The sequence below is a fragment of the Hypanus sabinus genome, chromosome 11 (genome assembly GCF_030144855.1).
Source record: "Hypanus sabinus isolate sHypSab1 chromosome 11, sHypSab1.hap1, whole genome shotgun sequence".
Classification (NCBI taxonomy): domain Eukaryota; kingdom Metazoa; phylum Chordata; class Chondrichthyes; order Myliobatiformes; family Dasyatidae; genus Hypanus; species Hypanus sabinus.
In genome coordinates this window covers 53,147,140-53,173,386 of record NC_082716.1, presented here as the reverse complement: position 1 = coordinate 53,173,386, position 26,247 = coordinate 53,147,140, and the positions used below count along the sequence as shown (strand labels likewise).

General features: G+C 39.4%; 1 long non-coding RNA gene across 2 annotated transcripts in view; it reads right to left on the bottom strand.

Moving 5' to 3' along the window:
- The window catches only part of LOC132401585 (uncharacterized), a 198,090-nt gene extending 173,848 nt beyond the window's left edge, over positions 1 to 24,242 (bottom strand). For both annotated transcript variants that reach the window (XR_009514627.1, XR_009514626.1), the window contains exons 1-2: positions 24,164 to 24,242; positions 3,849 to 3,994 (exon numbers count right to left, since the gene is read on the bottom strand). This is a non-coding gene — a long non-coding RNA (uncharacterized LOC132401585). The remainder of the gene's footprint in view (positions 1 to 3,848; positions 3,995 to 24,163) is intronic.
- Between the last annotated feature and the right edge of the window lie 2,005 nt (positions 24,243 to 26,247).

Genomic DNA, 26,247 nt, shown 5'->3' with positions numbered 1-26,247 from the left:
GGGAACAACATTTGCAACCTTTCAATCCTCTGGTACTTCTCCCATCCCAATTGATGATGCAAAGATCATGCCAAAGACTCAGCAGTCTCCTCCTGCGCTTCCCACAGTAGTCTGGGGTGTATCTCATCCAGTCTTGGTGACTTATCTAACTTAATACCTTTCAAAAGCTCCAGCACATCCTCTGTACGCTTAAGCATTTCAGTCCGCGCTAAGTTATCCCACAATTGCCAGGGTCCTTTTCACTCGTGAATTCCAGCATTTCCAGAAAAATTTGTCTCACTTGTCAGTCTTCTTTGAATTCTGTCACAAGAGATTTGGGGATGACAGAGAAAATATATCAAGATTCTGCTCAAAGTCTCTTGGAAAACATGTTATATCCTTACTGATTCATAGAAGAAGCAGGCTCTAGATGACTCCTGCTGGCAGAGAAGCTTCTAGGAAGACAAGAAGATCCTCAGAACTCTTTAATAGTTGTACATGAAGACACAAAAAGTGAAATAACTTCATGGAGTAGCCTTTCATCACATTCTAATGAGACTTGGTAGAGTTGATGCAGAAATGCATGGGGTATCCGGAGCCAATGAGACCAAACCTTTACAAGTTTTAATTTTTTTCTGAGGCAAATCCAACAATTCTGAATCTCATAATATGATCACCTATAACATTTTCTGTTTATAATTTCACCACTGCCTCATATTTCTTTAAGAAGTTCTGTCACTTGTATTTGTATTATAACAAATATTCAACATTCTCTTCATGCACTTCAGTCTACTCTGCATATTACTTGCCAAGATGCATTTTTGAATTTGCTTGTACCTGCCAGATTCAGATATTGCCTATTTACAGTAGGTCTACAGCAAGAGGTTGTGATTCCCCAAGGACATTCTCTTCTTCATATCTCATTTCTTAGTTCTGCACTTTGCATTTTTGCTTTCACTACCTCTTCATCTTACTGCCTCCAGTTTGAAATACCTCAGCTATTTTGGGCAAAGTGCATTTGAAAAACCCAGGAGTAAACTTAACTGATCTTAAACTTGATTGATTCATTACATTTTTCCTTCTGGGTTTCAAGTTTCTGAGCTTGATGTGTACTCTCACAGTGTGATTTCAATTTGATTATTTAAAGAGCTAATGCAAAAAGTCAGAGCTGAGCAAGGCAGAAGATGCTTAACAGTAACTGAAAATCAAAAAAAAACTGCAAATGCCAGGACTTTACATACAGGTACTTCTGAGATTCCTTCCTTTTCCCTTAGCCGATGCTTTCCCTCCAGTGTCTATAATGAAGTCATTGACCAGGCTTTTTCATTTCCCACACTGCTCTCAGCCACACTTCTTCAGGCTAGAGTTCAGTTTTCAGTCTCTAGCACTTTCATTGAAGTTCTATTACCTGACATCTGTCCTCCTCTCTCCTTTTTAGCATTTTGAAGGGGCTGATCCTTTCATATCTCCCTAATTAGAGTCACAATTACATCATGGAGATAGGCACTTCATTCTTCTTACCTATGACAACCATGGTGCTCAGCAAATCTGTCCCATTTGCCTGTGCTAGGTCCATATTCCTCTAAACACACCCCCCACCTCAATCCATACAGTTATCCAAATGTCTTTTAAGTGTTGTTATGTATCTGCCTCAATCACTTTCCCTTGACAGCTCATTCCATGTATGGAGTCATAGAATAAAACAGTATATTTTCAGCCCACCTGGTCTATGCCAACCAAAATTCCCATCCGTTAGTCCTATTTGCCCATGTTTGTTCCTTATCCCTCTAGCCTTTCCTGTCTATGTACATGTCTTCAAACTTATTTAGTTGTACAGGCATCAGAAGGCAATTTTGAAAAGTTGTTGGTTATTAAGAAAATGTTTGATTTACTTTAATGCTGTCTGATTACTACTCCTTCAAACAAACACCATTTATTCGAAACAAAAGCAGAAATGCTGAAGAACTCATCTGGTCAATTCAAGCAACATCTATGGAAAGAGGATGTTACCTGACTGCCTGCATTCTTACAGTATTTCCATTTTTGCTTCAATTCCAACATTTGCAGTTTTATTTATTTCCACGTGCCATCTGCCATTTGGTCTAAAGGCCTGGATTTATTGTTTTCATTTTGTGTGCATTTAAATCAGGTAATTTGTAAATGGCTCACTCAACGTTCCTATCTTAAAGGCTTAATTCTGTGATAATCCCATTTTTGGCTGCATCAAAAAATGGCAACAGATCTTAAAGAATATCTTTCATCAGCTGAAATAATGATTGTGTTCCATTATGCTGACTACAATTATTTACTCAGTTGTTTATGTTTACAATTACTCAAGTTCAGCTTAGTCAAATTGGGCTTGGCAAAACTAACCATTAATTTATGCCCAATTTCTTCATTGCTCCGAGGAAGAAAATCCACATTTTAACCCACAGCCTTACAAAGCACTATTGATCTCAGGCAGGTTGATAGAAATGATGGTCTGAAAGGGGATATTGCTGAAAGCTTTTGTGAATATAGACATTTCAATTAAAGCACTTTGAGTTCCTGCCCATTAGTTCTGATATGCTGTCATTCATCCCTACAAAATGAGTTTGCTCATGCAAAAGTGCAATAAAACATAGGTTTTAGAGACCTACAGTTAGAGTGAATAGGACAGAAAATCTCAGAAATCAAATGTATGAAATCTGTGGAGAACAGAGTGAAATGACTAAGACTATGCCTTTGTCTACACTGGACAATCCACATTTTAAACCTGCAAGCTTCCTTTCAGTTCTTGGTTTCATTTCATAGACAAATTTCTCAAGTCCTGGAAACCAAAACTGGAGGTGTTATAACAAATTTTCTTCACAAATCATTTGAATATCGCTTAATTATCATATGCTAATATAAAACTCTAGTCAGCAGTGATTTGCATCAGCCAAAAGTTTTTCTAAGAATTTTTTTAGAAATAGACTGTGAACACACTTTAATTCTTTCAGATGTTTTACTTCCCACCTGCCCCACTCGCCCTTCAGGTTTAGAATGTTCTCCAAAGTACCTGAATTTCAGAGCTGGGAAATATGTGGAATTACAATATTGAGTTAAAATCGAACATGGAAGAACTTAAGCACTAAAGAAAACTATGATTTAAAAAGCAAAAGTTAAGGAACTTACCATGACAATGGCATTCAGCACCATCCCCCACACTTAATTACATGTCAGATGGATTTAGCAGATCACTAGGTATTAAATTTAATTGCTCATTGTTTCAAAATGTTATTACTATGTCTTTTCCAAATGAGCATTTATAACCATCTCATTCATTTACAAAATTGTCAAACCCCTTCATTCCTCAAAATACAAACTAGGAAATTAAACTGAAACATCTGCCAAAATCAAATCTACTGAGTAGCAAAGTCCCAAATCCTTCAACAGAAAACAAAGGCCATTTCACTCTGCAGGAAATTAATGTTCATCAGACAGGAAGCAGAATCTAATGCTTGACTCACCTCTAATAAAAATGCACATTGAACTTTACAAAAAAGTTAATAAAATTAATCATCAATATGTACAAAGGAACAAAATATGCCCAAATCAGTGTATTATATATTCTAAGTGGAAACTGAGAAGTGTATATGTTTCCACATGTGACCCTTGGTCTCGCCCAGTTCGTGTTCATCTAGGGGATCAGCCTTCGGCCCCGCCAGACTGGGTAATAATGTTTGTGTGGATGCTGTGTAATGTACCCCCAATTACAAACCCACAGTGCAAAATATCAGACAGTACACCATATACAATTAAATGATAGAGTAATCTAAATATAGGGTTTGTATTGAAAGTAAGCAAAACAAAAAAAAGGGCCCAAGTCAAAGTCAAATCGAGCTCACTCAGTAGTCATCCTTCCACCATCGATCTCCTCCAAACGTCAATGACCTTTGGACCCTCAGATCCCAGTCCACTCCGTCCGGTGTTCTACCAGCTTTCTCCACATGTGTCTTCCTTCTTCATCTCCTCAACAAAAGACCACGAAAACCTGGCTCCCAGACACAGGAGAAAGAACAACGTTTCCTCATTGGCTAACCACTGCATACCAAACCTCGTTATTTCCTAGCCATAATCCAAACATTGCTGCTACAGAGAAACCGTTACCTCAGCAGCGAACATTACAGAGAAGCCATTAAACATAACATTAATATTCCCCTTTCTGTTAATGACCAAGGTTGCAGGGCAAGTAACTTTGGTGAATTAATGCAATGTTGTTCTGAGTTCCATGGATTTGGCTACCAGAGTGTAGTGGGACAAGTAACTGTAAACTAATTGTTCTTTCCTTTTAAAAGCTGAAGCTAAATAAAATAAATAATTTTCTTCTTTTATTAATTGCCCTTTGAAAATAAATTGCTGCAGTCTTGTGGTGATAATGTTCCCATGACAATGTCAAGTAGGGAATGTTTTAATGACAATGATGGAAGGCAATACTGTGTCATCAGAACGCTTTGATTTCCCAGTGTTACAATTCACCAGGCCTTCTGTTATCTTCTACTATATTTCTGGCTGCATGATCATCCCCAAATTTAATCAGCTCACCAATGTTCGCTCCATATCAATTGTAAAGGCTCCAAATTATGGAAATCCCTTCTTGACCTTTTGCTTTTCTTTCATGTCTATTCTTTTGAAACAATAACATATTCTGTGTAATCTGGTTCTTTCTCCAATCTTTTGATCATCTCTTCTAATCTTTCTTTATGTATTGCTGTGCCAAGTGGAGTCTGATTGGCATTCAGATGTGGAAGAGTCCCCTAAGCATTTCATTTCTTACCACCTTGTTGATAAATCCTCCAGAAATGTTGTTTACATGTACACTTGCCAACTTGTAGTAGGTATCTTGTGGATCCCTCCTGTCACAATGGAGAGTGTGTTTATTGAATCAAATGAGAGCAAGTCTGCCTGTTAACCACTCCATCCTGAATGAATATCAAGGTTTATGAATGTTACTGTATCTGATTTTTGACATGAATTTTGCATGCATAGGACATGCTTTGACTTGCCAGTGATGAAAATCTGGACTTCCTCCTATGTTTTATTTATTTGTATTCTAACAAGCCTGCGCTGCCCAATTACATGTGTGGTCATTTAACCTACTACCTCATATATCTTTGGAATAATAGAAGAAAACCCAACTGGTCATGTGGAGAACCAGACGGCAGCAGAATTGAACTAGAGTCAATAGTTTAGTAAGTCCATTTAATAACAAAGAAATGTATGCAATACACTTCCTGAAATTCTTGTTCTTCACAGACATCTGAGAAAATAGAAGAGTGCCCCAAAAAATGAATGACAGTAAAAACATTGGAATGTCAAAGGCCCCCACTCCCCCCTCCCACGTACAAGCAGCAGCAAAGCAATGATACTCCCCACCCCACACACTTACACAAAAAAAGCATCAGCACCCTCTACCCACCAAGTAATAGCAAGACCTGCAAGAAAGGACATGATCTGCACTAATCATTCTAATCAAACTAATCATTCACGCAGACAATTTGACATACTGTCTCTCTCCCCATTAAAGGGAAAGAGAGGTGCCCCTCTTTCACAGCAAGAGGAGTGGCATAACAAAACAACTCACTGATTTACGATGATAAAGTCTGTCACGTTGCTTTTTTCCAAGTTCCCTGGCTCATGAATTGGCAACAAACTCTCACCCACCATGAGAGAGAGAGTGAACACATGATTCGCTGAGTACAAAACCTCCGACAGCTGATCTGCTGCTCCCAATGTTCTGTTTCCTCCTGCAACACTTCAGTCAGCGCCACAAGCATAGAATCAGCCCGTCCACAGGGCCACAAAGCCTCAGAACCCTGAAGGTGCACTCGTCTTCTTGGCCACGTCCTTGGGATTTTGAAAAGTGGCTGGTCGTGACCATCCCCCCCCCCCCCCCACCCCCAGGCGCACGTCCCACCACCGGAGAGAACCAAAGTTTGAGTGCGTGTGTGTGTGTGTGTATATATATATATCTGTGTGTATAGGTCTAAACTGGCTGGTTGCAACCCAATTGTAAGTTGTCCTGTGATTAAGCTAATGTTAAATAGGTGGGATACTGGGAAATGTAGATTATTGGGCCAGAAAGACTGTTCTGTGTTGTTTCCTAAAATAAAGTAAAATATGACCAAGGTCATCCTCAATAGATGATTTTTTAATTCCAGATGGGGGAGTTAAAATTAACATCGCAAGGGGAAGAAACATTACAGCAGTTTCACAAACTGAGAGGTAATATTGGGCATGAAAAGTAGGCATTTAGCAATGAACCTTGCAAGAAGGGGAAGTTTATTTGGAAGGTACAGGAAATAAAGGATAATGAAAAGGACCTAAAAGTTTAATGATGCTTAATTGCTTATACTTTAATACAAGGAGTCTATAAAACAAATGTGATGAAACAGGTTAATATGAGGAAGTATGACACAGTGTTCAATATGGAAATGTGCATTACAGATGGACAGGAATGGCAATTAAGTTCATAACACCAAGTGGCATAATGGTTAGTGGGATGCTGTAACAGCTCAGGGCGTTCAGGAGTTTGGAGTTCAATTCCTGCTCCATTCTGTATGGAGACTCTGTACATCCTCCCTGTGGAACACATGGTTATTCTCTGGGTCTTCCAGTTTCCACCCATTGTCCAAATTCGTACCGGGTAGGTAAATTGGACATTGTAAATTGTCCTGTGATGAGATTAGGGTTAATTTAGATTGTGGGGTTGCAGCAGCAGCTTGGCTCAAAGGGCCAGGGTGACTGCTCTGTGCCGTATCACTAAATAAGTAAATAGGTTTTGGTTTCAATGGATGCAAGGGTGAAATAAAAGGAGGTGTGTTAATGGTGGTTGGGAAATAATTATAATTTTCTGTAAGATCAATGAATGAGGTCATGCCATTTGAAATGAAGGAAAGTTCTTCTAAACAAGGAAAGTAGAAAAACAAGTTATGCAGATTTCTGCTAAGTGCTAAAATAACAAGAATATTTCAACATTCCTACTCCTAACTTGGAGATACAGCATGCAAAAAGGGCTGGAATGGATAGTATTTCTGAAGTACAATGAAGGCAACTTTTTAAAATTAGTATATTTTACACCATTAAAGCAGGAGATGAGAATAACTTTGGATTTAATGGAATGAAGCTGGTAATGTGAGAAGACAAGTGCATTGCCAGTTAGCAGGAGGTAATCATAATTCGTTTGATTTTATACAGGGAGGCAAAGATCAAACAGGATTTTTAAACTGTGTTAAGGGTAGGAAGCATGAGTAACATATGCACTAGGTACAGGAATAGGTGAAACCAGAGTTCAAGGGATCTCAGTCATCTGAGAATCCAGTGTTCGAGGCCTACTGTTTGGGGTCCCAACGTTGGAGAGTCCAGTGTTCGAGGCCTACTGTTTGGGGTCCCAATGTCAGAGAGTCCAGTGTTTGGGCTTCCAATGCTGGAGAGTCCAGTGTTTGGGGTCCCAACATTGGAGAGTCCAGTGTTCGAGGCCTACTGTTCGGGCTCCCAATGCTGGAGAGTCCAATGCTCGAGGCTGTGGTGAACTACATATACCTGTCTGGACACGCCCCCTGCTGACTGCTCCTGTGGCTCCTCCCACAGGCCCCTGTATAAAGGCAATCAGAGCCTGACGCTCAGCCTCAGTCCCCAGGATGTAGTATGATGGTCACTCACTGCTGGTTCCTTCTTCAGTCAATAAAAGCCGATATCTCGCCTTTACGTCTCAGAGTGAGTTACTGATGGTGCATCAGAGGCCTACTGTTTGGGGTCCCAACATCAGAGAGTCTAGTGTTCGGGGTCCCAATGTCGGAGAGTGATGCACCATCAATAACTCACTCTGAGACGTAAGGCGAGATATCGGCTTTTATTGACTGGAAGAAGGAACCAGCAGTGAGTGACCATCATACTACATCCTGGAGACTGAGGCCGAGCATCAGGCCTCAATCACCTTTATACAGGGGCCTGTGGGAGGAGCCACGGTCAGTGGTAGGAGCCACAGGAGCAGTCAGCAGGGGGCGTGTCCAGACAGGTATATGTAGTTCACCACAGAGAGTCCAGTGTTCGAGGCCTACTGTTTGGGGTCCCAATGTCGGAGAGTCCAGTGTTCAGGCTCCCAACGTCAGAGAGGTCAGTGTTCAAGGCCTACTGTTTGGGGTCTCAACGTTGGAGAGTCCGGTGTTCGGGGTCCAAACATCAGAGAGTCTAGTGCTTGAGGCCTAGCATTTGGGGTCTTTATTCATTGTCATCAGTCAATTCTGAAAATTGAAGCCCAAAGGTTAATTGGAAGTCCAGAATTCAAAGCCTGATGGCCAGGTCCCTGACTTTACTGCAAGACAGTTAGTCAATGATTTTCTTTTTTGTAATTTTTTTTTATTGAAGTTCATCAAACAAACATTTCCATAAGATGTATTTCAGACATTGTACATATATATCATATAATCATATATATCACAAAATCTCCACAAACTATTTATCTGGGGTATACACTTATAGAAAAGAGTGGAAAGAAAAAACAAGCAAAAGGAATGAACTATGTACAAGTAGGGAGTGAGCTTTTTTTTACAACAGATTCATTGATTTGTGAGAATAAAATCAGGCCTATGAGGCATTATATAGTTAAATCATTTTTCCCAGTATGAATCAAATTGTTCCAGCTTATGATTAACAGATGCTGTTATCTTCTCCATTTTGTAAATGTCCATTGTAATTTCCATCTATGTATTTAAAGTTGGGCTCTACTGTGATAACCATTTCCTAGTAAGAGTCAATGATTTTGCAAATCTCCTGGAGACTCGAGTCCAGAGATGGTTTGTCCTGAAGTTGTGTGTGTGTGTGTGTGTGTGTGTGTGTTCTAGCATATACAGTCACTGTGTAAATAAATTCGGACTCAATGTAGAATGCATCTCAACTCAAGGATTTCTTACTGTCGCAGAATAACGCGTGTGTGTGTGTGCGTGCGTGTGTGTGTGTGTGTGCGTGCGTGCGTGCGTGCGGGTAAGAGGAACAGGGTTTGTTTTGCTGTTGTTGTTTTGTTGCTTATTGCTTGTTATGCTCTGTTTTGTTGAGTTCCATGTTATTCTGCTGAGCATTGTGGGCATGCTGTGTTGGTGCTGGAATGTGTAATGATACTTACAGGGTGCCCTCCAGCACATCCCTAGGTGTGTTAGTTGTTAATAAATTTCAAAGTAGCATTGAGAATGTATATGCAAACATGGAGAGCAAACTTGAAAAACACTTCATTTTCTGTCTGGCTATGGTGCAGTCTTCTGGGCTCAATATTGAATTCTACAATTTCAGGTAACTTGATTTCTCAGTCTATATCTGTCATCCATCTGTAATATTAGCTCTGCTTGATTTTCCCTGTTTTGTTTTCTTTTTTTATTCTCACTGAGTGGGAAGGCCATGTGCAGACAGCCACAATCTTTTGCCCATGTTCTCACCCTCCAACTGCACCCATTCATTCACTGACCAGATAACCCTGGTCAAAGTTTATCCCAAGATCACCTTTATATAACCCTGATTAAGGATAAGGATGTCTGTTGGAGAATTTGTAGAGTTCCTTTCCTCTTTGCAAACTACAAAGAAACTTTTAAGATTAACCTCTCTAGACAATCAAACATGATGGACATTGTCCAACAATCACTTATCTCCATCTTTTAATTGTAAGATACCATTTAATTCAAGCAGAATGAAATGGCAAATATAATGGCTTTTAATTTCTCTGTTTACACTGCATAAATCCGTCACTACTTCAATGGCGATTGCCATTTCCAACAAAGAATTCTATTAGTAGTTCATAATGGTGAATTTGTCAGATTTTATCCATACCAAATCAACTAGCTCATTGACTCAATTCCCTTGGGTTGTCCATCTTCTTTTCTCTAATTCCTGTCCTTGATATAAATCTTTCGATACAGCTGTCAGATTTGATGCTACATGTCCCCACAATCAGACCTGAGAGTACCAGCTCTCCCATTACTTCTCCTTGGTGGAAATCTTAAACCTTTCCCACAATAATTACTAAATGGACAATAAATGCAAAAGATTAAATATTTCTCTGAACATTTTTGTTGCCCTATCCAAATGTTCTGGCCATTGTAATGATAGTTGAATTTAAGCAACTAGAAGTTGAAAGGAACATCTGTTCCACTTTGTTTTCATTGATACAAAATAATTTTAGCAAAGATTTCAAAATTATACTAATGTCTTACAGCCTATAGCACTTTAATGCTTACCACAAAACATGTTGCAGCTCTATAAAACCCTGTTTAGAGGACATTTAGAATATTGTGTTCAGTTTTGGTCACAGGGAGGTTGTAGAAGCTTTAGGGACAGTGCAGAGGAGAGTTACCAGGTTGGCCTAGAGGGCAAACCCTATGAGGATAATTTGAGTGAGTTAGGGTTTTTCTCTTTGGAATAAAGAAGGATGATAAGTGACTTGATCGAAGTGTACAAAATAAGAAGAGGCATTGACTGAGTGAATAGCCAGAGACTTTTTTCCCCAGGGTAGAAATGGCTAATACCAAGGGGTATCATTTTAAGATGATTAGAGGAAAATAAAGGGGCAATGTCAGAGGTAAGATTTGTAACCAGAGAATGGTGGATGTGTGAAACTTGTTGCCGGGGAAGTAGTAGAGGCAGACACATTAGATATATTTAAGAAGCCCCTAGATAGGTTCTTGGATGATAGGACAATGGAGGGTTATATAAGAGGAAAGGGTTAGATTGATCTTAGAGTTAGTTAAAAGGTCAGGACAATATTGTGGGCTGAAAGGCCTGTACTGTCTGAAGTGTTCTATGTTCTAAGTTCTAAACGTTCATCTCCTGTAATGTTGATTCAGGTTTTGAGTTAGAAGAACAATCAAGAGAAAATCTGCAGATGCTGGAAATCAAAGTAATACACACAAAATGATGGAGGAACTCAGCAGGTCAGGCAGCATCCATGGAAAAGGGTAATGAACAAATGAAGAAGGGTCTTGGCCTGAAACGTCTACTCCTTTCCACTGATTTAGAAGAAGACAGATTTAAATTCAATGACAGAGTTTGAACACACAAACCAGGTTGACATTTTACTGTAGGAGGACAGTTGTGCCATGGATGTGTTTATTTTAATGGGGGAGAAACCATAGTGCTTCCTGTTGGTTCAGCAGGATATTGAAGGCTTTGGATAAGAGCAGCAGATTCTCCCAGTTTCTTTGTCAACCATCACCATCAGAATGGATTATTGTTTTGTGTGAGACCATGTTCTGCACAAAACTTGCTGACATACTTGCTCACTCACATAACCTCTGACATCCTAACGATGTGATAGATAAAGTCAAAGGTTATGAAGTTAGAACAGAAAATATAAAGCTGGCATGAAGAATTTACGTATGCGTAATATCAAAGTTAATGTAAGGATTCTTTAAACAATAACAATAACTTTTTATGTGTTCAAAGCCTGAAAGACTGAAATGATTGAGAAAGGCTAAGAGAATAAGTATGCAGGACTTTGTGTTGTTTTAGATTTGGATAACAAATATACTGCAATTACATAAAGCGAATGGAAAACTGAGAGGAGCAAGCCGAAGAAATCGAGTTCAGAAATGATGATTGCAATGAACTGGAGTAGGATAAGATTCAGGTACTCAGTCTGAACAAAATCGAGTTAGAGGCCTCAATTGAAAATTATCTCTTGAATATCAGAATGTGACGTATCAGCTATGTCAGGCAATTTACTATCCAACTCTTAATTAATCAAAGTTTGCATTTTATTGTGTCTACACACATATCAATGTAACTCTTTTGAACCCATGCCAACAACTTAAATCATGAACTGTATTGTTCCCTCCATAGCAATAGTCCCTCAGACCACCTCTCTAGTTTATAACACTGAAATAGAATATCTCCCATTGGCAAAACAATTGATCCTTTTTCTTTTTCTCCCAGCCCCTGCTATGGGGGTCTTCTTTGTCTCTGGAGATCTCACTGATTTGTATTTGAAGCCCCTCATTCTTATTACCTCTTTCCTTATCCATTCAAAATGTTGAGTTTCAATCTCGTTGACTCTGGCCGATCTGGCTGATATGTCATCGGCTCTGGTCCAAGCCAACATCATCTTGTTGCTTTTCTCACAAGTAACAACTTGTAATTAATGTCTCTTTGTTCTGAATCTGCCAGTTGCTAAGCTTGGGTTACTCAGGGCAGACACAGACGCCCCTATTCATTAACCTGCACGTCCTACTTTACTAAAGTACACCTCTGTGACAGAGAGCACTTGGTAAAAGCACTCCTTACACACGCGCATACACTCAACACAGACATTGCCTTGTCGTTCTGCTGTCGTTGCAGTGAGTGCGTGCACTTCAAAGTCTTCCCCGGTATATTAGCATAATAACCCACTGTTTTCCCTCTGCATTGCTACATACATTCAGAGTCAGACAACAAAGTTTAGTTTAGTTTTATTCTTTACTTATACTTAACTGTGAGTGTGCAATTGTGTTGAGCGTTCTGCCATTTCACACTGGCATTTCTTGGCGGTCACATGGCATCTGCTGGATCATAAACTAAGCTGATACAATCAGGTTGGCTCCATGTTGCCTTTTCCACCTTTTGCATGGAATATTCCATTTCTTTATAAATGTGTATACAGTAGCATGCAAAAGTTTGGGCACCCCGGTCAAAATTTCTGTTACTGTGAATAGTTAAGCGAGTAAAAGATGACCTGATTTCCAAAAGGCATAAGGTTAAAGATGACACATTTCTTTAATATTTTAAGCAAGATTACTTTTTTATTTCCATCTTTTACAGTTTCAAAATAACAAAAAAGGAAAAGGGCTTGAAGCAAGAGTTTGGGCACCCTGCATGGTCAGTACTTAGTAACACCCCCTTTGACAAGTATCACAGCTTGTAAATGCTGTTTATAGCCAGCTAAGAGTCTTACAATTCTTGTTTGGAGGATTTTCGCCCATTCTTCCTTGCAAAAGGCTTCTAGTTCTGCGAGATTCTTGGGCCGTCTTGGATGCACTGCTCTTTTGAGGTCTATCCACAGATTTTCGATGATGTTTAGGTCAGGGGACTGTGAGGGCCATGGCAAAACCTTCAGCTTGCACCTCTTGAGTTAGTTCATTGTGGATTTTGAGGTGTGTTTAGGATCATTATCCTGTTGTAGAAGCCATCCTCTTTTCATCTCCAGCTTTTTTACAGACAGTGTGATGTTTACTTCCAGAATTTACTGGTATTTGATTGAGTTCATTCTTTCCTCTACCAGTGAAATGTCCCCTGTGCCACTGGCTGCAAAACAAGCCCAAAGCATGATCGATCCACCCCCATGCTTAACGGTTGGAAAGGTGTTCTTTTCATGAAATTATGCACCCTTTTTCCTCCAAACATACCTTTGCTCATTGCAGCCAAATAGTTCTATTTTAACTTAATCTGTCCACAAGACTTGTTTTCAAAATGTATCAAGCTTGTTTAAATGTACCTTTGCAAACTTCTAATGCTGAATTTTGTGGTGAGAATACAGGAAAGGTGTTTTTCCGATGACTCTTCCATGAAGGTCGTATTCATGCAGGTGTTGCTGAACAGTGGAACAATGCACCGCCTCTCCAGAATCTGCTAAATCTTCCTGAAGGTCTTTTGCAGTCCGACAGGGGTTTTCATTTGCCTTTCTAGCAATCCTACAAGCAGTTCTCTCAGAAAGTTTTCTTGGTCTTCCAGACCTCAACTTGACCTCCACCATTCCTGTTAACTACTATTTCTTAATTACATTACAAACTGAGGAAATGGCGACCTGAAAACACTTTGCTATCTTCTTATAGCCTTCCCCTGCTTTGTGGACATCAATTATTTTAATCTTCAGAGTGCTAGGCAGCTGCTTAGCAGAGCCCATGCCTGCTGATTGTTGGGCAAGGTTTGAGGAGTCAGGGTATTTATAAAGCTTTGAAATTTTCATCACCTGGCCTTTCCTAACAATGACTGTGATCAAGCCATAGCCCTAACAAGCTAATTAAGGTCTGAGACCTTGGTAAAAGTTATCTGAGAGCTCAAATCTCTTGGGGTGCCCAAACTTTTGCATGGTGCTGCTTTCCTTTTTTTTCACTCTAAAATTATATAAAACAAAAATAATACACTAATCTTGCTTAAAATGTTGAAAAGGATGTTTCATTTTTTAACTTTATGACTTTTGGAGATCAGTTCATCTTCTACTCACTTAATTATTCACAGTAACAGAAATTTTGACCAGGGGTGCCCAAACTTTTGCATGCCTCTGTATGTTGTTGGTATACTGCACTTAAGGTAGATATTTGGTTATTTTAGTAATGTGATTGTAACTACATTGTGGGGTGCATTATATTCTAATTTATGTGCAGTCTTAAGTTAAATTTGTTGGTAATTAAAGATGGTATGTCGTAATATCTGATACTCGGAACTCATTGCCCTCAGTATGAGGGAGTGGGATAGTGACTGCCAGGAGTTCACATTGCACACGAATGAGTACAAATCTATTATTATGTCTTCTTGTAGATACCATCTTGTTAATATTGACATTTATCACTATTCTCATTAAAATTTTAAGTTTTGATTTTTGACACACCTAATAAACACCCTTTCACTAACATATCAAATCACTCCAGCCATTTTTTTCTTTGATCATCACCTACATATCTAACAACCTCACAAGTAACTTTTTATTTGGTAGTGATCTCTCGTCCAGCAGCTTATCAGGAGCATCGCTGTATCCTTCTTTAAAGCACTTTGATGCAGCTATGCCTGAACAAAGCTAGTTCACAAAACAGCTTACAAAATGGAGATTGCACAGCAACTTCACAAAATGCTGACCTCTATTCCTTCAACCACATGGCAAAAACAAAGACATTTCATTTGTCTATTTCTGCTATACTTGACTTTTTCCAGTGAGATGTTTCCTACCATGTTTTAATTCCTTCATGACAAACAAAAGCACAGCTCATCTTTCATTCTGAAGTAAAACATACTTGATTTGTAATTTAGTGTGCAGAGAGGTTACAAGAAAAACCATATATTTACACCTGATAGAGGTGTACAAGATGATGAGAGGCATTGATCGTGTGGATAGTCAAAGGCATTTTCCCAGGGTTGAAATGGTTGCCACGAGAGGACACAGGTTTAAGGTGCTGGGGAGTAGGTACAGAGGAGATGTCAGGGGTAAGTATTTTACTCAGAGAGTGGTGAGTGTGTGGAATGGACTGCTGGCAACAGTGGTGGAGGTGGATACGATAGGGTCTTTTAAGGGGCTTTTAGATAGGTACATGGAGCTTAGTAAAATAGAGGTCTGTAGGTAAGCCTAGTAATTTCTAAGTTAGGGACATGTTCGGCACAACTTTGTGGGCTGAAGGGCCTATACTGGGCTCTAGGTGTTCTATGTTTCTATGTTTATTCTGGAGGCAGACCAGCATTCCTCTGCCTGATTATTCGGGCCCTTTATCATTAACACAAGAGATAAATGTAGTTATGCATTGGACTTATAACTTTGAATTTGTCTTTATTTTTTATAATTCTGAAGTGTTTATTAACACAATGGCTACAAGAAACAATCTGCTTCTCTTCTGTTTGCCCAGTCTCTCACAAAGCGACTTCTCTACTTTGTTTTTTATTGTCAAAGAATTTAGTTTTAAACATTTCTATGGCATTTTAATTTGCAGTTTTAAGGAGATTCCAAGACAGTTTGCCACTTGCTCTCTCTGTTAATAACTCAACGTTTTCCTTCTTGTTGCCCTTTCCTTCAATGAACTGTGCTGAACCATTTTACACTATGAATCAGCTGAATTGTTCAGAGGATTTATTTGAAAGAGACCACATTGACATTTCATTGCTCACCTAGAGCATTTATCCATGATGTGGCAGGCTGTGTCAGTTTCTGACTGGACAATTTTGTTCCAGGAACCCATGTCTTATCTGTTTGTTAGCTGTGAACTTTCACTTAAGTTTCTCAGCATATATATAAAAAAAGAAAAGAGGACTGCCTCTATCTTATCATATTCTTCAAAGGCCATCTTGTAGCCTCCAGTGTAAGTCCACACTGTCTTGGAACTTTTATATTGAAATATGTCTGGTATTATTATGTATTCTATCTAGAAGGATTTTATTTTTAAAAGTAAATCAGAGGATTTTACTTTTATTAATTAATTAACCAAATATAGAGAATAATTTTAGTAAACCATGGTCATGTACATGCAATGAATAATAATAAATTGATTTTTGATTTAGGCTCTGATCAAGATCAATGTGATACACGCCTGACCTTTAATTTAGAGGATGCATTGCAATATTTCCTGGAGCTCATCTGACAGAATGCCATCTTTCCAAATGTTGATGTAATTGGTAGAGCTCTAGGCAGATTTTCTTCTTTCACATCTCGTGTTTGAGCTTGGCAGAACACAAACACTACTTTCAAATTCAGACAGAAGCTCTTCATAATAATCTGCACCACCAGCTCTTAGATACAAGAGAGATTCTGCCCTCAATGTCATGGCTCCCAGGAAGGTGCAACCATTCAGCTTGTGATAATTTACTGTCTTTCAGGAGTTCCACATTTCAATTAACCCTTCTTTCGTGTATGAAGCCTTGAAAAAATAACCATTGATATTCCTCCTTCTGCAAGACCAGAATGAGCTAATAATGCTTAATGGTTTTTTTTACAAAGGATTCTGGCACACCTACAGAGAGGATATTGATGGATATTTATGCTTCACTCTGAGGGTGATGCACCATGATGATGCCAAGAATAAGAAACTATATTATTAGGAAACATAGAGGAATTATAATGATTTATGCTGGAGCAGAAAAGATTAAAAATGAATGCTATTATGGTTGTTAAGATGATAAAAGATGCTGGAATATTTTATAGTCTGAACAGGGAAAGACTATTAATTTTAAATATGAAATCAATGTTAAATTCTATCATTTCTAAAAGGACAAGAAAAGGAGATTTTTTTTTACACAAATGAATAATGGGTCTTGACAAGTTTTAACCACAAGAGCTAGCAGAGGCAAAAATGAATGGATCTTGAGGGGAATACATGAATCCAAATGAGATAAAAGGCAATGGAGGGAACACAAGTAAAGGGATTCTCAAGTTAAGGGTCATCATGCACACAAAGTTCTTGTTCTGTTCTACAAGCTTATATTGTTCTCTGAAAAGTTTGCAGAGATGGTTTGGCCTGCAACATTTTAAGAAGGGTTGCAGATCTCTAATGAAGGAAGAACTATGGTAATGCAGAAATATAGGAAAGAATTCATTTTAATACTAGTAAAAAAGATATCCAAGAAGACCGCAAAAGGTTTTGATTGCATGTTGTGTCATGTAAGTGGATAGAATAATATCAGATGAAATGCAATGGAGTTGGACTGTGCCCAATCTGTGAGTGGGAGTACAAGAAGAAGCGACAATTTCACCTGTACATGACTGAAGATTTAAAAAGGCAGCACTTCCTGGCAGTTTTCAGAATTCGTCTGTGCCCAAACAGTGAGTGGAAGCATTGAGGGAGGAGGGAGAGTGCTGCAGTGACCAGGTCTCTGGCACTGAGCCTAATGTTGTTGCTCAGAAGAGAAGAGAGGTGAAAGGTCTGCTGTAGTAATAGGGGAGTCCATGGTTAGAGGAATAGAGATGAGATTCTGTGGACTTGACAGAGAAACTCGGATGGTATGTTGCCTCCCAGGTGTCAGGATCAAGGCTGTCTCGGATTGGGTCCATGGCATTTGAAAGGGGGAGGGTGAGCTGCCATAAATCTTGGTACATATAGGTACCAATAACACAGGGAGGAAAGGGGAGGAGGTCCTGAAAACAGATTTTAGGAAGCTAGGTCAAAAGCTGAGAAGTTTGATATTCAGGGCCATAATCTCTGGATTGCTGTCTGTGCCAAGTGCCAGTGAGGACAAGACTATGATGATTTGGCAGATGAATGTGTGGCTAAGGAACCATTGCATGGGGCAGGTGCTCAGATTTATGGATCATTTGGGATCTCTTCTTGGGAAGGTACAACCTGTACAAACAGTACGGATTACTGAGGAGGACCAATAACTCTGCAGACAGGTTGGCTAGAGTTCTTTGGCAGTGTTTAAACTAATTTGGCAGGGGGAAAGGAACTGGAGTGATAGGACTGAGGATGGAGTAGTTAATTTACAGACAGAAGCAATGTGTGATGAGACTGCTAGCAAGGACAGGCTGATGATAGAGCAAAATTGCGGTCAATGGGATGAGTTACAATGTAAAAAGGGGACAAAATCAGAAAGGGTGTTGAATACAGGACTGAAGGTGTTATACTTGAATGTACACAGTACTAGGAATAAGGTAGACGAACTTGTAGCACAGTTACAGAATGGCATGTATGACATTGTGGGCATCACTGAAAGTGGCTGAAAGAAGATTATAGCTGGAGCTTAATGCCCAAAAATACACATTGTATTGGAAGGCCAGGCAGGTAAGCAGAGGGGGTGGTATGGCTCTGTGGATAAAAAGTGAAATCAAATTATGAGAAAGAAGTAACATAGGATCAGAAGGTATAGAATAGGTGTAGGTAGAGCTAAGAAACTGCAACGGTAAAATGACCCTGATGGGACTTATATTTCAACCTCTGAGCAGTGGTCAGGATGCGGTCTACAAATTGCAATAGGATATAGAAACTGCATGCCAAAAGGGCAAAGTTACAATGTTGCAATTGTTATTTCAATGTGCAGGACAATTGGGAAAATGAGGTTGATGCTTTATCCCAAGAGGGGTAATTTCTAGATTGCCTAGGTGTTTTAGAGCAGCTCATAGTGGAGCCCACTAGGGAATCAGCTATTGTGGTTTGTGTGTTATGCAATGAATTGGGAATGATTAGCGAACTTAAGGTAAAGAAACCCTTAGGGGTGGATGATCATAATAGACCATAAAACATAGGAACCGAATTAAGCCATTTGACCTAATGTGGCAAATGGAATAGAGTGTCAAAAAGTGTATGGTCATGTACTTTTGTGGAAGAAATGAAAGTGCAGACTATTTTCTAAATGGAGAGAACGTTTAAAAATCTGAGGTGCTAAGTGACTTGAGAGTCAAGAGGATTCGAATATAAAAGCAAGGACGTAATGTTGAAGCTTTATCAGGCACTGGTGAGGCCTCACTTGGAGTATTGTGAGCAGTTTTGGGCCCCTTATCTAAGAAAGGATGTGCTGATATTAGAGAAGGCTCTAAGAAGGTTCAGGAAAATTATTCAGGGATTGAAAGGCTTATCATATGAGGAGCGATCGATGGCTCTGGGCTTGTACTCACTGCAATTCAGAAGAATAAGGGAGAATCTTATTGAATGTTGAAAGGACTCAAAAAGGTGGATGTCAAGAAGATGCTTCCTTTGGTGAGGGAGTCTAAGATCAGAGGACACAACTCAAATAGAGGGATGTTAATTATGAACAGAGATGAGGAAGAATTTCTTTAGCTAGAGAGTGGTGAATCTTGAAATCATTGCTATAGGTGGCTGTGGAAGCGAAGTCATTGGGTATATTTAAGGTAGAAGTTGATAGATTCTTTATTGGTCAGGATATGAAGGGATAAAGGGAGTGTGCAGGAGATTGGGGCTGACAGTGAAATACATTGACCATGATGAAACAGTAAAGCAGAATCAATGGGCCAAATGGCCTAATTATGCCCCTGTATTTTATGATCTTGTGGTCTTATGGTAATACATGCAAACAATTAGTGCTGCACAAAAGAAAAAGAAAACAGCACATTAATTTCATAGCTCATACTGCAATGACCCATGATCTGTCTGAATGTAGCATAATTTCATTTTTTGAGGGAGTTGACATACATTCTCTTCTATTTAATTTACAATAGTCTGACCTGGGTGTAACAATAGTACCCCCTTGTGACCTGAACTGGATTTAGATTTTAGCTTTCTTTGAACATGTACAATACAAGTCTCTCTCCATATATCAAACTTTGGTAAAACAAAGACAGTGACGTATTATTGTCTTTCTTCATTTCACAGTAAGATTAATAAAAGAACAAATCCAATTTACCTTTACATATTGATATGTAATCAAAATCATAGCATGTCATCTTCAAACATTGTTCAATTTGACAAACAAAATTGCTTTAAATTGAGCTTTAGGGTTTACTCTTCATCTCTGTAAATGTTTTGTTTAAAAAAGGTCTTTTCCTCGGCTTTACTGTCCTCTTTTCTTAGCCAGTAAGAGCATGGAACTTCTAACATTTAGGATTTGAGGAGCATTTTCATAGCTGGGGCAAGCTATCAAATTCTGTATTATGTCTTATGTGTGTGGAAATAACATCAATGCCAACTCAGTTTGTATGAACTGCCAAAATCAAGGCTAAATTAATTCTATCAAATAATGATTCGGTCAAGTAAAGTAGTGAGGTTCTTTTGAAGCCATTTTATTGCCCTATCAAGAATGTCATAAGAAAGTCACTTTTGTGTCACTTAGATAATTAGGGCTCATTTGTTTTAGTTTATGCATGAGTTTCAGTGAGTTACTGCAGCGTTGTCAGCAATTTTATAGCCATAGTCATCTCAGGAAAAAGGAGAAGGAACCTGAGAATGACCTTTGTTAACAGTTCATTTTAGACTTTAGACTTTAGTCATATCAGATTCAAAGAAAATTACTGTGAGAGATCCACTCATTATATGTCACACAGAGAGAAAAGCAATTTTCTAATTTAACGTTAGTTATAATAAATTATTTTGATTTCACAATGATTGTACAGTGGAATATCATAAGGTCAAAGTCAAAGGTTCACTAATTAACAAAGCATGTATCCAAATACAACTCAGAGATTCGTCTTCTGCAGATAGTCACAAAACAAAGAAAGAACATGGAAGTCATTCAGAGCAAACATGAACCCCACCCTCTGAACGAAAAAGAACGGCATCCTGATCTTCATCCCCCAAACTCCCTTCTTGCCCCCCCCACAAAATAGAACAGAATATCGACCCCAAAGCCCTTCCCCTGTACAAAATGGAACAAGAATATCAACCTACAGATCAGTACCCCTCACCCAAGAAAATGGAGAGAAATGGGTGAAAAACACAGAATATAGAAAGCATAAGTCAGAGCAAGTCCTTGGTCCATAAATGCAATTGTCCAATGCATAACGCTGAGCCACGGCAACATCCTCCTTCGTCAATGAAGAGAGAGACAATACATGAGCACAGAGGCCTACCTGCCTGCCTCTAAATAAACTTCCACTAAGTTACTTATTTGCCAATAAAGGCACTTTTTACAATTATCTTGAGCAAAACAAATTTAAAGAATTAAATACCGGCAAAAAATTTTAAATACTAAACCCAATGAAAAGCCAAACTATTGTATGTTTATTTATGAAAATATACTTTCACTAAAGAAATGAAGATTCCAATTTCAAACTGATAGAAAACAGGACCCTCTGACTCTCAATGCAGGAGCCCCTCAGGGCTGCGTACTGAGTCTCCTTCTTTACTCCCTGTATACCCATGACCATATCGCCACCCACAGCTCTAATCTGCTAATTATATTTGTTGATGACATGTCATTGATTGGCCTAATCTCAAACAATAATGAGGTGGCCTACAGAGAAGAAATCATCTCTCTGACACAGTGGTGTCAAGAAAACAACCTCTCCCTTTATGTCACAGAAACAAAGGAGCTGGTTGTGGATTACAGGAGGAATGGAGATGGACTAACCCCTATTGACATCAATGGATCTGGGGTTGAGAGGTTAAACACCTTCAAGTTTCTCGACAACCCCATCACTGAGGACCTCACATGGTCTGTACACACCAGCTGTATGGTGAGAAAGGCACAACAGCGCCTCTTTCACCTCAGACAGTTGAGTAAGTTTGGTATGGGCCCCCAAATCCGAAGAACTTTCTACAGGAGCACAACTGAGAGCATCCTGACTGGCTGCATCACTGCCTGGTATTGGAACTGTACCTCCCTTAATCGTAAGACTCTGCAGAGAGTGGTGCGGACAGCCCAGCACATCTGTAGTTGTGAACTTCCCATGATTCAGGACATTTACAAGGACAGGTGTGTAGAAAGGGCCTGAAGGATCATTGGGTGACTGCACTGATCCTGGTAACTATAGATCAGTAAGCTTAATAGGTAGAGAGGAGATGTCAAGGTTAAGTTTTTTTACGTAGAGAGTGGTGAGTGCGTGGAATGGGCTGCCAGCGATGGTAGTGGAGGCGGATATGATAGGGTCTTGTAAAAGACTCCTGGAGCTTGGAAAAATAGAGGGCTATGGGTAACCCTAGGTAATTTCTAAAGTAAGTACATGTTTGGTGCAGCATTGTGAGCTGAAGGGTGCTATTGTGCTGTAGGTTTTCAATGTTTCTATGTTTCTACCTACTCTGCCATTGTACCACCCATTGCCACTGAGCCATTTAAATTTGCATAGGCTGTGACTGTCAGCCCAGTTATTATTCCCTGTTTAGAAGAGGCACATATGTTGGTGTATAATTTCATAGACACTAATTAACAAAGTAAATGATTAATTTTCATATAGACAACTGGTGATGATCAAACTTCTCCAACAGACAAAGGTTACCTAAAGGATCTAGCCAGTGAGCCTTGGTTTACAAAGAAATTACAGTGAATCAAAATAAAATCATATAAAGCAAGCCTGTGACAGGTCAGAGATGTGTTGAATTGCTGAGTCAGACAAGTAAGAGGAGTGTTTCAGCTTTGTCCATGGGCAACAGTGGTCTCCCCTGTGGCTTCTTCCCAACTTGATCTCTTTAAGCTAATCAAGATGTTATGCTGAGGTTAGCACAGATGATCTGTATCAAAGGGCTCTAGGTTAGTTCTCTACTGCCACAAACAAGGGAAAATCTGCAGATGCTGGAAATCCAAGCAGCGCACACAAAATGCTGGAGGAACTTAGCATGTAGGGCAGCATCTATGGAAAGGAGTACAGTCAACGTTTCAAGCCCAGACATGACAGTTATCCATTTACCTACTTAGTTATCTGCTCAGCCTTTCTTTCACTTTTGGTGCTCCAAATTATTTCAAAGGTTTGGAAAATACCAGCACTACTATTCCAATCAGCCTGGCTCACTAATGGTACTCTAAATGACAAAGGTTCAAAGTAAGTCGAGCAACCTGTACACAAGGTATATTATAATGTGTGACAGGTGGGATATTGCAATCCAGATGGGGAAAATAGTAATGATCAGAAGTAACACTGAACAGTCCAATCTAGACTTACTGTTCACTTTGCTTTTCTCTTTTTGTCCATCTATGACATGAGGATGTTAGCAATAATGCAAGGACTGTGTTGCAATCTGATAGGCAGACTACTCAAGTAAAATTTTTACTCGACATTAAATAGCAAGGCATAAGATAAGTAAAGAAAAGTGCATATGTGGTACATCTTGGGGCAAAATTTGCCTGAATTTGCATCTGAAGGCTTTGGATTGAACAATACAGCATAAAATTGAGGAAACAGCAAGATTCAACACACTTTCGCCTTCTCCCTCTCTCTCAAAATTATGGTGTCTCTACTAATAATGTGCCTTACTGATTTAAAAGAAAAAGGTTAGTTTCATCTAAAAAAATATCTTTTATTGATCGATCAACAAAGTATGCTCAGCAATAGTTCACATATGAGACCCACTTTCCTGACCAAGAATTTGCCAAGACAAATTCCTCAATCCTAATATTTTTGTTGCAGGAACTTGCTACACAAAATCTGGCTACTGCATTTCTACTTTATAACAGTGACTAGACTTCAAAGAAATTTCATTGCCTGTTTAATACTTTGGGGTATTCTGGAAGGGATGTGAATGGTTTTATAGAAACACTAATCTTTTTATAAACACAAGTCACCTGCTCCAGTTCCTTGTGGCAGGATGTCAAATCTATGCTGTGGATACTCCTATGCTGTGCTTTGGGAGATCTTTCCATGATAACAGCACCATATAATCATGACTTGTTTTCCCATTATTGATACTATATACACTTACTACATGTTCAAAAACATGACAAAGGTGGCAGCAACTGAGGACAGTAATGGTACGTAAGTTACAAGATTTTTAACCAAATGCCAGATTAGTTTTTAGTATCCAATGCAGAATAGGGAAATTAAATAAGCCAAAATGAAACCAAAACATAGGGTTAAGAGCAGAAAGAATCATAGATGAATAAAACATCATAGCTTGCTTTACATAATAAATCTTACCTGTATAGAAATGTCAAATGAAAATAGTTTTGTTGGAGTTAGTCCACATTGTCAGAGTGAAAAATGAAGCTGCTCTTAATTGTAAAAGAAATGCTTATGCACTTGGAATTACAGTGGGAGTAAGATTTGTAGGGTCTCAATTATTCTGTGGTATTTTGAAGTTATTAAATTTGATCTGGTAACTAAGAATCAACCCACATGCTTTCTGTTGAACAAACAAGTAAAAGCTGAAGTAGCCACTTTGGGAGGCAGTGACATTTTTGAAGTGAAATCTGCATTCTGTAAATTGAAAGAAAGTAAAAATATTTGAGAAATGGAAATATGCCAAGAGTTCTTTCCAGGGAGATGAATAAAAACCCTGAATCAATCCAAACAATAATAAAATGAATATAAGGAGCCAAATATACACATGCATATATAAATTTATTCCGTTTCAGAAACTCATATTTGCAAAAACAGTGCCTATAAAAGGTATTCACGACCCCTCACCTTCCCCCCTTGGAAGATTACATGTTTTATTCTTTTACAACACTGAATCACAGTGGATTTAATTTGTTTTTTTTTTGACACTGGTCAACAGAAAAAGACTCTTTTGTGTTAAAGTAAAAGCAGATCTGCACAAAGTGATCTAAATTAATTACAAATATAAAACACAAAATAATTGATTGCATAAGTATTCACACCCCCCCCCCCTTTAATATGACAAATCAAATTATCACTGATGCAGGCAATTGGTTTTAGAAGTCACATAATTAGTTAAGTGTAGATCACCATGTGTAGTCAGGGTTTTTCAATTGATTGTAGTAAAAATACACCTGTATCTGGAAAGTGCAAAGCTTGTGAAGGTAGAAGGTAAAATGAATGCAGTAGAGTACAGGGAAATCCTGGAGGAAAACCTGATGCAGTCTGCAAGAGAACTGTGACTTGGGAGAAGATTTGTTTTCCACCAAGACAATGACCCCAAGCATAAAGGCAAAGCTACACAGGAATGGTTTAAAACACCAGAGTTGATGTCCTGGAGTGGCCAAGTCCGAGTCTGTACCTCAGTCCAACTGAGACTTTGTGACTGGACTTGAAAAGGGCTCTTCACTCATGATTCTCATGTATTTTGATAGAGCTTGAGCAGTTTTCTAAGAAAAATGGGGAAAATTATAGAGCCCAAATATGCAAGGTTGATAGTGACCTATCCACAGAGACTATAGGCTAGTGGTCGCCAACCCGTTGATCGCTATCGACTGGTCGATCTTTAAGACTTTCTCAGCAGATCCCGAAAAAAAATACACAAGTTCTGTTGAGAGATTGTTTCTGGGCTGTGGGGTTTTAGTTCCATTCTTTCTGCCCAGTGCACATGTGTGTAGCTCCCCCACCATGCACTTGACTACACAGTGTACTTCAGTGGTCCCCAATCACTGGGCCGCGAGGAAACAATATGAGTCAGCTGCACCTTTCCTCAGTCCCTGTCATGCCCACTGTTGAACTTGAACGTATGCGAGGTCATGAGTCGCCTAAACGCAGTGATATCCTCATACGGCCGGCGGGAAGTGCCATTGCTACTGGCCTAGAGCGCGGACAAATGGGCGCCACCTCTAAACGGGTTTAGCACACCGAATGTTCGTGGGAACCTGGTGCTAAAATATTCACAGACAACCTAATCCAGGCTCAGAGTTTCGTAAGTAGCAGAGCATCTACCCCGCTGTGATCTACTGAAGCAAACTTTTGTTGGCCAATAGATCCTACGGGGGGGGGGGCAGACCCGCTCCCTGTCGCTCTCTCCGGACTGCGACCGCCGCGGCTCCAGCACGGGGACCTCTGGACCTGACCTTGTCCTTTCACCCCACCCACCACCAGCCGCACCTGGCCAAGGCGGCTGGCTGGAGTTTGGGCCCGGAGGCTGTCTAATGAGGCAATGAAAACTGCTTCAGTACCTTAAGTCCAAGCACCCTGCACTTAAAGACAAATCTGTTGAGTTTTTTCAGTGGAAAAATCGTGAGCAACCAGAACAGCAGCTGAGAGCCACAAAAACTAAATTGCAGAATAGACTGGACATAAGGAACCTGCTTCGAGTATTGTTGTATTCCGGTCAT